This window comes from Enhydra lutris, unplaced genomic scaffold (genome assembly GCF_002288905.1).
Source record: "Enhydra lutris kenyoni isolate GAN:26980312 unplaced genomic scaffold, ASM228890v2 scaffoldscaffold3, whole genome shotgun sequence".
Classification (NCBI taxonomy): domain Eukaryota; kingdom Metazoa; phylum Chordata; class Mammalia; order Carnivora; family Mustelidae; genus Enhydra; species Enhydra lutris.
Window position 1 is genome coordinate 26654612 of NW_019154087.1, and position 8349 is coordinate 26662960.

Sequence of the window (8349 nt, forward strand, 5' to 3'; positions counted from 1 at the left end):
ATGACTCATCTTCCCACTAGAATGAAGGAAAATCGCCTCAAAGAATAGGAATTAGTGAAATTTTGCTCAAATGAACTCACTTTGTAGAATGAAAAATTTTAAAGATTTAAAGATTTTCTCCATGAAATGTAATTGGAAAGGAAATCTAATAAAATTATTAGACAGCTGTACATGTCATTCTCTTTATTATTTTCTCTGACAAAATGGCTTCAAAAGAAAAAAAAAATAATCCTTTACTTTTTGACCATTATATAAAGTACCAAGCTAAGAAATAGTCCAAGTTAGGACTACTTTGTCCTTAAAAGGACAAAGCAAACTCCTTTGATCCTCTTTACTTTATTTTTTTTATAATCTTTTTTTTATTTATTTTCAGCATAATTCATTGTTTTTGTACCACACCCAGTGCTCCATGCAATCCGTGCCCTCTCTAATACCCACCACCTGGTTCCCCCAACCTCCCACCCCCCCACCTCTTCAAACCCTTCAGATTGTATTTCAGAGTCCATAGTCTCTCATTGTTCACCTCCCCTTCCAATTTCCCCCAAATGCCTTCTCCTAACTCCCCATGTCCTCCATGCTATTTGTTATGTTCCACAAATAAGTGAAACCATATGATAACTGACTCTCTCTGCTTGACTTATTTCACTCAGCATAATCTCTTCCAGTCCCGTCCATGTTGCTACAAAAGTTGAGTATTCATCCTTTCTGATGGAGGCATAATACTCCATAGTGTATATGGACCACATCTTCCTTATCCATTCATCCATTGAAGGGCATCTTGGTTCTTTCATAAATATTTTTCAAAAATTTTAGAAAACAGGCAGATTATAAAACATTAAAGATGCTTTCTAATGAAGAAGGAAAGAATCCCATTTGTCTCTGAAACTGGCTACCAACTTTTAGGCAAGAATTAAAGATAGTCATTCATAATTATGATGGCAGACAGGAACATCCACCAGCTCCAAAGGAAGAAGTGCTTCTCCCCATAAGTCAAGGAAAAAGCTTAAGACAGACATCAACTTTATCAGTTTTACAGTGTCCTTCTCCTGTCCTCTCCCTCCATTGGAAATAAAAGTAAAGACTAGGGGAAAGTATCAGAAAATAGACTCAAATGCAAATCCTTGGAAAATAAGTCAATGTACACCCATATGTACTAATAAACATGTGTAGAAAGGTGAATCAACTGTTAGAATAGAAAGTAGAACAAGATTTTGGATATATGTGAACTAATACCATGCAAACAAGAGTATAATTTACACCTTTCCACAAAGAGCTTTCCTTTTGTCTGTTTAAATAATTCAGACATCCCCCAGAAAGAAATGAGCTAATGGTCCTAAAGAAGCATCTATTTACTATAAAAAAAAATTGCTGTCATATTTCTGAGAGCTATAACAAAAAAAAGCACAATTTAAGTGTAGATTTCAGACCTATAAATATTTCTTTGAATTAAAGATACTGTCAATTTTGCTCAAAAAAGCAGAAACCTGAGAACGTGTATGTACAATACAAACTTTTCAGAAAGTTTAAAATATTCAGTTAGATTTTTGTTAAAGCTATCCAGCTAAACTAATTACTTGTAATGCTTTATTGAATTGTTATGCCTCCACTAATACAGAACCAACTATTATGAAGAACAAGGTAAAAGCAATTATTCAAAAGAAAATCATGGTCCATTGCTGCCACTACATTAAATTTTCCAATCCTCTTTCCTATTTTGGGCCCAAAGCCAGAAATATCTAATTAGTACAAAGTATTAAAAAAAAATCTATACACCTCCACCATGTGTTTAAGCTGATTTCTTCTGATTGTACCAATAAACAGACTCACATATATACACTCACAAGTGTGCAAATACAATCATCCTAATGTATGTAACAGCTTCAAAGAATTAAATTAAAAACCGAATGCTAAAATAGTAAATGGTTGTTACACAGTGGCCACAGAAAGATCAACAAAATCTATGAAGCTTGGGTGCATGCTCCTGATGAGAAATGTATCATTATTTAGGATTTAATTGTTGAATATAATTTTTTAAATGTTCATTCCAAAACATGTAAATGCTTATCCTACAATGTGAAAGTGTCAAGAAAAAAGTCTCATATTTTAAAGCAAACATTATCTTCTTAAATTTACAAATGATTCTGAGACTGGCATTAATTAACATTCTAATTACATAGGGCCATATTCAGCTGCAGCCCATGAACATGAAGTTTGGCTCTCGGGTTCACTGTAGTTAGCCACCACCAAATGCAGTTTGAAAAACCTAATTCCTGGCCTTCATATGCTAGGAAAATTTAGTATAATTTGCTAGACATCTAAAGAAAAATATTGCTTCAATCTGCTGTTTTGTTTGGTTCCTGTTTGTTTGTTTGTTTGTTTGTTGGGGGTTTTCCAGGAGATTTGTTGTTGCTGTGCTTACCAACTTTCACCTTTCAAGTGTGACAGAAATACCTTAGGTCCAGATGGCACCAAGAAAACTGACATCATTCACTCGGTATTTATGACCTTAAAGGAAAGTTATGAAGCAGAATTTTTAAGGTTTAAAAAATAATAATAAAATGAGAACAATGTGAAAGAGAGAGGATTTTAGCCCCTTTGTCTGAATTTTGACACTGAGAATTATGGAATAATACACATGGAAATCATATCCAATAGAGGTCACTTTAAATAAAGCCATGCTGGTATGTTCACATGTGTCAGAGCTTAGAATAATTTACCTCCAAAATTCACCCTACCCTCTGATGTGAAAGTTCACTCCAAATCTTTTTCATTATTTGAAGGTAAAAACTAACTAGAAAATAGTCAGATGGTTAAAGCATCCTAAGATATTTTGGATTTAGGTCAGCAACAGAAAAATACAAAATATTTTGAGAAAAGTCTGAGGGAATCAAAAAGACTTGCATCATTTTAAGTCTTTTTTAAAAGACCAAAGTAAATAAATAATGAAGGCTGTATTTTCATTATTTTGCATCTGGAAAAAGTGTTTTTGCAATTATCTGCATAGGAAAATATTAAAGCAAACATAACTATTGTAAAACCTTATCTAACATCTTTTATTTTTTAGCAAGCTTAGTACTCTGCTGCATTATTCCATCTCCCAACTTCATGAGGATGACATTTCTGACCCTGCAGCCAAATCTGTATTCTTCTCCAGATCCTGCCAATCTCTTATCAACAGAGATCCGACCAACTTCAAAGTGACCTCCGTGCTTACAAAGCATGCAGAAGAATGCCAAGAAGCTTACCATCAAACCTCAGAAGCACAAAATAAATATGAAAGAAATCAATGCTAGCCAGCTCAGATTTGAACTTGAATTTTGTTAATGCAGAATTATATCAAAAAACTTCTGATTAGTGTCTGATAAATTATTCCATGGAATGCAAAGTCAGGAGAGTTACAATTTCTCATACTTTTAACAGTAACAAATTGAGATCCCAATTGTTGCTGATAACATTCTAAAAGTTAAGGAAATGAAGCATGACACAGGCCATGTAGAATAATGTTGTAATAATTTCCCTTAGGGCTAAGCATGAATGAAGAATAACGTACAATAGCTCTGTACAAGGTCAGTGATTGTGTGTTATAAAATAGTTAGGCAAAAATTCTGTGTATATAATAAATAAATAAATATAAAGTTTGTAGCTAGTAAATTAAGTATTTTTAAGTTGTTCTGATTATACTGAATAGTTTAATACATTCATACCCTTTGTATGTGTGGTTAATATGTGACAGATTTGATTTTGCTTTTTTCTTTAAAAATATTAAAAATAATATTAAAATCAAAAGCAGTCCTAGTATTTCCCTACTGGCTAGCAAAATATATATTATGGAAGATCCTATATTGTCTAAACACTCTCACCCTCAGAACTAGATTGTGCTTTGCTTTCTTCCTTAGCTTTCCTCATTGAAAATAACTAGTTTTTCTAAGTTAACTTGACGCAGGAAAAAAGCATCTATGGAAAGAAAAGTTATCAAAATGTACAAAATATTCTGTGTGGAGAGTACATGAATTGGAATATAGAAGGGAAAGAGTATGAAGTTGAGTACAGAGCATAGCATTTTAGAGAACATCAGATCTATAATAAATGACAGATGAGTTTAAATCTAAGCCTCACCAACAGCTAGTTGGGGTACCGGGACAAGTAAATCTGCTCTAAGCCTCATTTAACTCATCAATAAAAAATAGAAAATGGTGATTTCTTCAAAATGCTAATGTGAGAACTGAATGAGCTAATGCATGAATAGGACAGGGCCAAACAATAAACACATGTTTAAAACATCATTAGTATCATGATGTGCATGGGGAAAATATTAAAGGAACCTTTTCATGCCTGTATCATTCTGCCCCCATCCAAAGCTGTTTGAGGTGTTAGTAGCCATATAGCCTCCTATCCCTTAGCCATGGGCCATTTTCAGAGTCTGCACAAGACTTCATGGATTATGTATGAGTGTTCTGGGAATGTGCTACCTGGCCCTGGGCCCCCAGGCAGGGGAAAGCTGGAGAGGTGAGGGGTTAGAAATGGCCAGTTAATAGAAGTAGCTTTGGGTGCGTGAAGTTAAATCACTTCTTAGCAAAGACGCAGCCATTTTAGGTTGAAGAATAAGAATGTTAAACTTCAAAAGAAAATAGATGAGGAAGAGAACACAGAAAAATTTATTTTCAGGTTTCCTGGGCAGTTCCACAGACTGCTTTCTTTGCGTTCTCCTATCTGCTCTGAGAAGAGTGCCCAGAGACAATCCCATGTCAGGTGTCAGCAGTGACCTTCATTGCCTATACATTTCCAACAGCTGTAAAAACATCTTCCTTGATCTACTTCCTCAACCCCATTCAGATACAAGCCAACTATCCTCCACCATATCTTACCAACTTATCATAAAGGGAAGAGAAAAACAGAAGCAGGATGTCTTCACTGTCCACCACACATCCAAAGCATCAGGACATCCTCTAAGCTCTTAAAATATACCCAAGGTTCAACTGATACCATGTCAACTGCTACAAACCTGGTCCAAGCTACCATCATCTCCTACCTGGATGATTGCCAAAGTCTCTACCCCATGCATCTCTAAAATTGATTCTCAATAAAGCAATCAGAGTGATTCTTTCAAAATAACTTCACATCGTTTCACTCCTTTGCTCACAGTCCTCTTGGGGCTTCCCATTTCTCCTAGAAAAAAACATTTTCTTCAACCACACTGGAAGGAAACTAGAACTCAATAACCCAAAAAAGGGGGGGGAGGGGATTCAAAAATATTTGGAAATTAAATGATATGCTCTTAAATAATCAAAAGATCAAAGAAGAAATCACAAGGGAAATTAGAAAATACTTGAGATGAATGAATACAAAAATACAGGGCACCTGGGTGGCTCAGTCATTGAAGCGTCTGCCTTCAGCTCAGGTCCCCATCCCAGGGTCCTGGAATGGAGCCCGGCATTGGGCTTCCTGCTCCTCGGGAAGCCTGTTCTCCCTCTCTAACTCCCACTGCTTGTGTTCCCTTTCTCACTATGTCTCTCTCTGTCAAATAAATAAATAAATAAATAAATAAAATCTTTAAAAAAGAAAGAAAAAGAAAAAAGAAATATGTATTTGGCCCTAGGTCCCATTTCTACCACAAAGCTCTTAAAACTCTTGGAATTTCCTAAATTCTGAGAGCAATAATGAGTTGCTATGTTAATAAGGTGACTTTTGGACCCTGCCTAAGGACTGGGATTAGATGTCATGAAGGCAAACCCTGTGATGAAAGGCTTGGAGCTTTCAGTCCTACCCCTTTACCTCTAGAGAGAGGCCAGGGAATGAAGTTGAATCGGTTGTCAATGGCAGTGATTTAATGCATCATGCCTATCTCTGTAAGAAAATCTCCATAAAACACAAAAGCACTGGGTTCAGGGAACTGCTGGATTGGTGAACACATGGGGGTACTAGGAGACTGGCGCACCTGGAGAGGGCACAGATGCTCCACACACTTTCCCCACACCTTGCCCTGTGCATCTCTTCCATCTGGTTTTTCCCGAGTTATATCCTTTTGTCATAAGCAGGTGATCTAGTAAGTGAAATATTTCTCTGAGTTCTGTGAGCTGCTCAAGGAAATTAGGTGAGCCCCAATAGGAGATGATGGGAACCTCTAATCTATAACCAGTTGGTCAGAAGTATAGGTAACGACCTGGACTTGCAATTGGCATCCTGCATGGGAGAGGGTTATTGGAACTTCCAATCTATAACCAAAGGTAAGCAACAGGTAATAACCTTGGCTAAAGATTGGCATATGAATTGGAGGTGGGTGGGGAAGCAGTCTTATAGGGCCAAGTCTTTAACCTGAGGACTCTTGATAGACTGTCGGAATTGAGTTGAATTCTCAGACACTCTGCTCCTGTCTGCAAATTGCTTGATGTTGTGTGGAAAGACCACCTGCCACTACCTCCCCCTCAACACACATACACCCACATATCAATTGGGTCCAGGAACCCAAAAGACCTGAAGTGGAGCCTAAGAATGTCCTTCAGAAAACCCTAGCCCAGAGGTAGAATTTACCCTAGACTCAAGCATACAGCAATAGGAGTCCAATTATATAGTAAAAAGTAATTTGCTGATTCAGTGTTTCTGGTTACAAGCAATAGAAATGAACTCAGGTAATCTTAGTCAAAAAGAATTTTATAAAACATGTTAGGTATCTAACAAACTCTCTTTAAGAGGTGGAAGAACAGGCCTGGGTAAACGCAGTCACTGGCGACAGACAAAAGAACATCTGAGAGTCACGAAAGTAGCAATACTGCCGCCAGAACCACTGGGCACAATCGTTCTTCGCAAAACCAGGCAGCCGGCACGGCTTAAGTACTGCCGCTGCTTTAGCCTCTGGACGTTGCATGTTGGTGCCCCTGCAGCACAGCCTTCCCTGGACTGGATCCTCCTGCGTCTCTGCTGCTTTACTTCACCAGCTTCGAACCCGAAGCCCATGGCAGCTGCATCCGATTGGTGTAGCCTAGGCTGCTGGGTGCATGCCCTCAGCTCCAGACCCAGTTGAAAATGAGGATTAGCTTTCCTGCTTCCAAAATGGGAGACAGGCTCTGCCTCCTAGATGGAAATTCCCCAAACACTCATGCTAGGTATTCAGTAAGGATGGCAGATGTTTGTAATAGGTGCCTTGGGGAAAGGAAATATATTTAAAGGTTACATAAATATTTTTAGTTAGTAGAAGCACAGCTTGCAATTTTCCTTTTATTTTTGTGTTAACCATATTTTCCTTAACAAGCAAATACTGTATACGTTACAAAAATTTTCAAGAGCATTATTCTGCAGAAAAAAAAGTGAAGCTTTCTATTTTAACTGAATTCATAGGAAATGCGTCCACTTTTATCAAGGTTATTGTTACCATGGCTTGCAAACATGAGAAATGATTGCTACGGTTTTTGGAGGTTAGAAAATTTGGCTATTGATTGGCAGATGACATCACTATTAGGGGAAATGAACATAATTACTCTGTAGATATAATGTGACATTCATAAACACATGTTTAAATTAAAGTCACTCCTGTGACTCTGACAAGCCAAACAAGGAATGGTGAATGATGACCCAGTCTCCTCCTAAGGAACTTGAAACTGCCCAGTCTCAGATTTCAGGAGGACAAGGTGAAGACCTTTTTTAATTAATTTACATTTTATTACCAATAAAATGTTCTTTTCAATTTATAACAAGATACCTACAGTTCCTTTTAAAGTATATTGGGAAAGCTATAGAAAACGATCCTAGTGTATGAATGAAAAGGTAACAGAATATGATCCTGTGTGCTAAATCAGAATTCTCATTTGTACTGGAGGTCTCAAATGTTGGGTTCCATCTTTCTCCAACCTCCAAATAACCTAAGAGTGGATCTGTATGGGCAGTCCTAGGTGGTCTGAGAGGACAAATGCATTTTAACAAATACATCCCCCAAGCATATGCTTATGTACCAGGCTAAGCAAAGTACAAAAACATGAAAGCTTCAGCTTTGTGTTTCTAAAAGGCAGACCCCAAAGGTACATGACTTTTTATTTAACACTGCATCCTTACGTCTTAGATAAGCAAGTGTAGTGGGTGGAGAGAGTTTGCGGGAGCATCCTTGAACTAACTGATTTCAAAATCAGCGATCATGATAGCAACAACTTCTGAGACCCCAAGAAGCCACTGAGAACCTGAACTAGGCAAAGAGAGATCAAGTGAAACTGACCTAGTGGGGAGTACAGTGGGGACTCTGGATCAGTGAAGAGTTGTATGATGGTTTTAAGGAAGATGAACTGACTCGGACATGTTTAGTACTAGGGGAAGAACACAGACATTTCAAAGACAATTTTGCATAGTTAAATATATGTTTATGTA